This window comes from Vulpes lagopus, chromosome 7 (genome assembly GCF_018345385.1).
Source record: "Vulpes lagopus strain Blue_001 chromosome 7, ASM1834538v1, whole genome shotgun sequence".
NCBI classification, from domain to species: Eukaryota; Metazoa; Chordata; class Mammalia; order Carnivora; family Canidae; genus Vulpes; species Vulpes lagopus.
In genome coordinates, this window is record NC_054830.1 from 11,289,822 (window position 1) to 11,297,719 (window position 7,898).

The 7,898-nt window shown below is 45.6% G+C and overlaps 1 long non-coding RNA gene across 2 annotated transcripts; it reads left to right on the forward strand.

Annotated features, from left to right (window-relative positions):
* Positions 1–103: 103 nt before the first annotated feature.
* On the forward strand, positions 104–6,961 carry LOC121496010. 2 transcript variants are annotated; one of them, XR_005989084.1, is made up of 3 exons: positions 104–421; positions 3,399–3,505; positions 6,473–6,961. It is a non-coding gene; the product is annotated as an uncharacterized LOC121496010 (long non-coding RNA). The 2 variants fall into 2 exon arrangements; XR_005989085.1 differs by lacking the exon at positions 104–421 and adding an exon at positions 436–655.
* Positions 6,962–7,898: the final 937 nt, after the last annotated feature.

A 7,898-nucleotide genomic window follows, 5' to 3' on the forward strand; every position in this document is an offset into this window, starting at 1 on the left:
CGGGCCCCCGCCGGCCGCCCCGCGCCGCCCGCCGCCCCGAAGGGCACTGGTCCTCACCTGAGACGCTAGGCCGCACGCCACCCCCGCCGGCCGCCGGCCGCCGCCGCCGCCCCCTCCTCTCCGGGCTGCCTGCGCGGCGCCGGGGCCCGCCCGCCGCGCCCGCCGCTCCGCCGCGCTCACAGGCCCCGCTCGCCTGCGGGCACTGCCGGCAGCCGCCGCCGCCGCAGCCACCGCTTCGGCTCCTCGGCTGCGGGAGAGCAGAACAAACAGCCCTGCCGCCGCCGCCGCCGCCGCCGCCGCCGCCAGCGCACTGACGTCACCGCGTACGCTGCGCGCGCGGCCCCGCGCCGCCGCTCGGCGTGCGCGCCCCGCGACCGCGCCCGGCGCCAGCGAGCTGCGGAGAGCTGCTCGCCGGCGTGAGGTGAGTGGGGGAAGCCCTGGGCGCCGGAGAGGTCGCCGAGACCGGGCCGGCCCAGGTCGGGGTGCCTGCGGACGGCGGGGCGTGACCCCGCGGGCCACGGGAGAGGCCGGAGGGGAGACGTTCGGCGGGAGGCTGGGACGGGGGGGGGCGTCCAGGATTTAAGAAGGGTCCGCTGATGAGACCCGCAGCGAGAGGGAGGAAGGCGACGAGCGACGGCAGAGGCGAGCCCCCCAGGTGGGCAGGTGGCGGGGACGCTGCGGCCGGAGAGCCGCGCTGGGGCGCCTGGCGGGGGCGGGGGCGGGCGCCGGCGCGGGGGCGGGGGCGGCGGGGCGCGGGCCGCGGCGGCGTCTGTCTCAGCCCGCCTGCTGCTGGGAGGCGGGGGCTGCAGGTGCTGGGCCGCGAGTCTGCGAGACACGGCCGGGGCCGGCGGGGGGGGGCGTTAAGGCTCAGGTCGCTGGCAGTTTATTTTTTATTTTTTTAGACATTTATTTATTCACGAGAGACACAGAGACCCAGGCAGAGGGAGAAGCAGGCTCCGTGCAGGGAGTCCCATGTGGGACTCGATCCGGGGTCTCCAGGATCAAGCCCCGGGCTGAAGGCGGCGCTAAACCGCTGAGCCACCCGGGCTGCCCCTCGCTTGCAGTTTAAAATGAGGATTCTGGGCGCCTGGCTGGGTCAGGGGGGAAGACCTCGTGACTCTGGATGGCAGGGTCGTGGGTTCGAGCCCTGTGTTGAGCCGAGAGCTTACTTTAAAAAAAATTTTTTTTTAATTAAAAAAGGATTCCGTTAGATGTTTCAAACGGGGAAACAAAATTTTATTTTCCTTTTCTCTCTTATCTTCACTCTTTAGCACTTTTATTTATTTGCTTTAAAGATTTGGGGCAGGGATCCCTGGGTGGCGCAGCGGTTTGGCGCCTGCCTTCGGCCCAGGGCGCGATCCTGGAGACCCGGGATCGAATCCCAGGTCGGGCTCCCGGTGCATGGAGCCTGCTTCTCCCTCCGCCTGTGTCTCTGCCTCTCTCTCTCTCTCTCTCTCTCTCTCTCATAAATAATAAATAAAAAAAAAAAGAAAAGAAATTTAAACGTTAAAAAAAAGATTAAAAAAAATAAAATAAAAATAAAGATTTGGGGCAGCCCGGGTGGCTCGGCGGTTTAGCGCCGCTTTCAGCCCAGGGCGTGATCCTGGAGTCACGGGATCGAGTCCCACGTCGGGCTCCCTGCAGGGAGCCTGCTTCTCCCTCTGCCTGTGTCCCTGCCTCTCTCTCTGTGTCTCTCATGAACAAATAAATAAAATCTTTTTTAAAACATAAAGATTTTATTTATTTTGAGAGCGACCGAGAGAACATGAGCAGGAGGAGGCGCGCAGAGAAACGGAGAAGGAGAATCCCAAGCTGATGCCCCACCCAGCCCAGAGCCCCCATGCAGGGCTCTATCTCACAACCCTAAGACAAAATCAGAAGTCCCATTCTCAACCACCAGAGCCACCCAAAACCCCCACTTTTAGTACTTTTAGCCCCATCTTTTAGAAATCACAAATTCCGTTCCTCTAAAAAGTCTAGGTTATTTTTAAAAGTCCCCAATGGCCCCTTCTTCCAAAATTTATCACTACACTCGGATAGTAGTCAAATAGTTTTGTCTGTATCATGGTATTTGCTCAGGCTTGAAAGGCAATCATAAATCACTGATGGGTCCTGGGCAAAGTAAAGACTTAACTTTATCTGTTATTTTAGCAAAGCATGAGATAACAAGTGCGAGAAATAAAGGAAGTGATTGTAATTGGTTCATTAATCAACTTCCTTCTAATTATGTATTACAGAATATTAGGATTTCTGAATATCTTCTGGTTTCTTATTTTGCATACTCAACAATTTGTGGAAGATGATCAGAAATGGAAAAAGAATAGAAAAGTACACAGGGCTATGTAAATATGGAATAACAATTTTTTTCTTTTTTAAGGAAACCAGAATGTATCCATTTTAAGTTGTCCTTCCCATGTTTGTCTTTTTGTATTATATACTTAATTTATTGTTGTTGCTGATAATATTTTTGGAAGTAATTTGGAGCTGCCAGTTTGCAAGTTGTTTTACTTGAATCACATTTCATTTAAACAAAACTAACATCCAACTTGATTTACTGGCCCCAAGTGCAGGGATTTCAGCTATTACTAGAAGTCAAATCCAACCTGAAGAGAATATGCAAAAAAACAAAAAACAAAAAAAAAAAGAGAATATGCAAACTGTAAAGGCAGTTCCAAAAGCTGTTTCCAAAAATCTTTTAGGACAACGATGTCCTGTTCTTCTTGTCTTCCGTAGTGCAGACCCTAACTCCTTACAGCTTAAACTCAGAAAATGTTTATCCCATTGAATCAGTTTCATAAAAAGTCTTGGTTTTTTTTGTTTGTTTTTGTTTTAAAGATTTTATTTATTTATTCATGAGAGACACAGAAAGAGGCAGAGACACAGGCAGAGGGAGAAACAGGCTCCCTGCAGGGAGCCCGACGTGGGACTCGATCCCGGGACTCCAGGATCACTCCCTGGGCAGGCGCTAAACCGCTGAGCCACCAGGCTGCCCAAAGATGTCAAGGACCCAGGGATCCCCGAGATCAATAAAAATATTAAGGAATGAGACATAAGTACATACTAATTTTCTGAATGGCTTTAAATATGCGTTATTTGAGGGATCCCTGGGTGGCTCAGCGCTTTATCGTCTGTCTTTGGCCCAGGGCCTGATCCTGGAGTCCAGGGATCGAGTTCCTCATGCGGCTCCTTGCATGGAGCCTGATTCTCCCTCTGCCTGTCTGTCTGTCTCTCTCTCTCTCCCCCTGCCCCCTGTCTCTCATGAATAAAATATTAAAAACAAATAAATAAAGATGCATTACTCATTGTAAATAATACATGAAACCATTCTAACTGAACAATACAAAAGAATACAGAGGTAAAATAAAGTATCCCTCTTATCTCTTCCCCTCTTTTCCCAGAGTAACCAATGCTGTCACTTCAATGTGTTTTAGACCTATGCCGTCTGGTAGGACCACACGTGGCTACTGAGTGCTTGAAATGTAGCTGGCCCAAATTGAGATGTGCTGTAAGTGTAAAATACACATTACATTTCAAAGATTTAATAGGAAAAAACGTAAAATATCGTAATTTTTTTGTATTGATCACATGTTGAAATAATGTTTTGTATATTGGGTTAAATAAAATATATTATTAAATTTAATTTTGCCTGTTTTTTTCCTTTTAATGTAGACTACTAGAAAATATAAAATCACATATACAGCTTGCAACATATTTCTATTGAACGGTAATGGTCTGGATTTTTTTTTAATTGTTTTATTTTTTATTATTTTTTAAAGATTTTATTTATTTATTCATCAGAGAGACACACACACACAGAGGCAGAGACATAGGCAGAGGGGGAAGCAGGCTCCATACAGAAAGCCTGATGTGGGACTCAATCCTGGGTCTCCAGGATCACACCCTGGGCTGCAGGCGGCACTAAACCACTGCACCACTGGGGCTGCCCTGGATCTTTTTTTTTTTTTTTTTTTAATTTGTGACAACATTTTATTTATTTTTTTACCTAAGCTCTATGGCAACATGGGGCTTAAACTCACAACCCCAAGATCAAGAGTTGTATGCTCTACCAACCGAGCCAGCCAAAGGTCTCTTGGTCTTTTTTTTTTTTTTTTTTTTTTTTTTTTAAGTATAGTTGACACACAATGTTATATTAGTTTCAGGTGTACAACATAATGATTCCACAACTCTATACACTGTCTAGATTTTTCTATGCATCAATATGTATCCATAGAAATAGTTGTTATAAAACAAAAGAAATCATTCTGTGCTTGTTAATTTGTAGCATTCTTTTTTTCATTTAATACATCTTAGAAGAGGGCGGGTGGCAGCCTGGGTGGCTCAGCGGTTTAATGCCTGCCTTCAGCCCAGGGTATGATCCTGGAGTCCCGGGATCAAGTCCCACCACCGGCTCCCTGCATGGAGCCTGCTTCTCCTGCCTGTGTCTCTGCCTCTTTCTCTCTCCCTGTGTCTCTCAAGAATAAATAAATAAAATCTTAAAAAAAAAATACATCTTAGAAGGCATTCTACATGAGCTCTGCTAGTAGGAAGATAACTCCAAATGACGTACAGTATGTTATCTGGTAGGAGTAGCTCATAATTTACTTAACCATTCCCCTCTAGTGAACATTTAATACATTTCTAGTTTTTCTATCATTAATAGTATTACAATGGACAGCCTATACATTTACCATTTTCCTTTCATACTTGCCAGCATTTTTCCAGGTTAAAAACATCTGGGGCACCTGGCTGGCTCAGTGGGTGAAGCATGCAACTCTTAATCTCAGGATTGTGGGTTCACACACACATGGGAGGGGGTAGAGATCACTTTTTTAAAAATCTTTTTAAAAATTAGTGTTTTCTTAAAAGCAAAGATAAATTTATAAAAGATAAGTTTTGGAAAAGCTGGAGGTGTTTGATTTGTTATGGCTTGAATCCATGCTCACTTTGGTTTTTTTTTTAAAGATTTTATTTGTATATATTTACTTAAAATTTTTAAAAATTTTATTTATTAATGAGAGACACAGAAGCAGAGACCTAGGCAGAGGGAGAAGCAGGCTCCTCGCAGGAGCCTGATGCAGGACTCGATCCCAGATTCCAGGATCACGACCTGAGCTGAAGGCAGCCACCCAACCGCTGAGCAACCCAGGTGTCCCCCCCCCCCAAAAAAAAAGAAATCTTTAAAAAAATAAATAAAATGATTGAATCAAATGATGAGCAGTAGATGAGCACTCCCACTACTATTCTTTGACCTCCAGATTCCTTCTGGAGCAGTTTTATTCTATGTGCAACATCTGCATTTTCTTTCCACTTTCAAACTTTTCTTTAATCACTTTTTTTTTTTAATTGCAATTATATGGCTCTTCACACTAGGTCTTCCAGTATCATTATTTTGAGTGTGATAGTGAATGATGTTTGTTAAGCCCTCCAAAACCAAAAAACACAGCAAAATACAAATGAACACAATAGCAGAGACTAAAAATTACCCTTAGGACTATCCTGCACCTGTTTGTGGTTGCCAGAATTTCAGTATTCTACTCTGAAGCTTATTTTTGTTTCCAACTAGTTTATGAGTTAAAACCTGGCAAGCATAATGGTGCATGTCATTACACATTTGTCATAACTCAGAACAAGGGCGCCTGTGTAGCTCAGTTGGTTAAGCATCTGCCTTGGGCTCAGATCGTGATCCCAGGGTCCTGGAATTGAACCCCACATGAGGCTCCATGCTCAGCAGGGAGCCTGCTTCTCCTTCTCCCTCTGCCCCACCCATGCTCACTCTCTCAAATAAATAAATAAAATCTTAAAAAACCAACCCATAGAATATAAAACACAAAGAGTGAGCCCTAACTTAAACTATAGGCTTTAGTTAATAATCACATATCCATGTTGGCTTATCAACTGTAACAAATGTACTACACTATGCATACTAATAATGGGGGAAGTGGATAGGGGAAGTAAGGGAGTATATGGGAACTCTGTACTTTCCAGTCAATTTAAACATAAATCTAAAACTGCTAAAAACAAAAGAATTAACAAAAAATGCAAGCAGGATAGCTTATTATGGTCAGGAAGTTTCCATTTTCTACACTTGAGAGTCTAGAGCAGGGATCAGCAAACTAATGCCTGTGGGACAAATCTAGACTGCTCTCTATATATGTACAGTCTTCCAGCAAAGAGTGGTATGTATGGCATAAATAATTTATTACATATTCATATAATACATATATATTTATATATAAATAATAACTAATATAAATAAATATATACAGGGGCACCTGGGTGGCTCAGTGGTTGAGCATCTGCCTCTGGCTCAGGTTGTAATCCCAGGGTCCTGGGACGGAGTCCTGCAACAGGCTCCTAAAAGGAGCCTGCTTCTCCCTCTGCCTCTGCCTCTGCCTCTCTCTCTCTCTCTCTCTCTCTCATGAATAAATAAACAAATCTTTAAAAAAATAATTTTTTTTTTTTTTTGGTTCAGTCATTTAGAAAACAGTTTAGCCTTATCTGGTGAAGTTGAAGCTGTGCATACTCTGGTCCACTAGTTCCAGTCCCTTGGAAACGTGCTGATCTGCTGAAGAAGGTTCAGAACAGCTCTGCTCAGAAGATCCCACCCTGAAGACAAGCCAAATGTTCCCCCACAGCAAGATGGATGGATTGTAATATAATGAAAATGAACTAACCACAACCACATGGGACAACATGGATGAATTTTGCAAACTGGAATCAAAGAAGCAAGGCCTATGAGCATATATGACAATTCCATTGCTATGTTGATTTTTAAAACAAAAATAGACTGAAGTTTTTAGGGAAATGAAACAATAAAAACAATCACCAATGGTTGCCTGAGAGGGTGACCAGGAAGGGATGAGGGGTGGGTGGGCAGGGCTACTATTTTAATATGGTTCAAGGGCAGCCCAGGTGGCTTAGGGATTTAGTGCTGCCTTCAGTCCAGGGCCTGATTCTGGAGTCCCAGGAATGAGTCCCACATCAGGATCCCTTTGTGGAGCCTGCTTCTCCCTCTGCCTGTGTCTCTGCCTCTCTCTCATGAATAAATAAAGTCTTTAAGAAAAATTAATGTGATTCAAAACAAAACAAAAAAACAGCATATCTGGGCAGCCCGGGTGGCTCAGCAGTTTAACACCGCCTTCAGCCCAGGGCGTGATCCTGGAGACCCTGGATGGAGTCCCACATCGGGCTCCCTGCATGGAGCCTGCTTCTCCTTCTGCCTGTGTCTCTGCCTCTCTCTGTGTGTCTCTCATGAATAAATAAAATCTTAAAAAAAAAAAAAAAAAAGACACAGGTATTCCAAAGTTTGGAGGCTGCTAAAAGTGTTGCTGGTCAAATTTTGATCATCAGCCCCTGACAGTTCCAAGAGTTCAAGGTCTTGTAGAATCATGGCATCAGAATGAGTGGCAGCAAGCCAAGTGAGGCTGCTCCAGCTGCTAAAAACACTGTCTTTGATATTTGCTGAGTAAGGAAGTTTTCTTGCCTTGACCAATTTTCTCCATAGTTGAAAACAGGCTATTGTGGGGGAAAGATGCCTGATAAAATTTACTTTAGCAGGGACTCCCTGGGTAGGCCTGTTGTTTTTCTTGTAAGATTATTTATTCATTCGTTCATTCTGAAGAGAGAGAGGGGGAAACAGGCAGATGGAGAAGCAGGCTCCTCAAGGAGAGCCCCATATGGGACTTGATCCCGGGACTCTGGGACCACACCCTGAGCTGAAGGCAAACGCTCAACTACTGAGCCACCCAGGTGTCCCTGAGTAGGCCTGTTTTAAAGCTTTGTATGAGGGCAGCCCGGGTGGCTCAGCGGTTTAGTGCCGCCTTCAGCCCAGGGCCTATTCCTGGAGACCTGGGATTGAGTCCCATGTTGGGCTCCCTGTATGGAGCCTACTTCTCCCG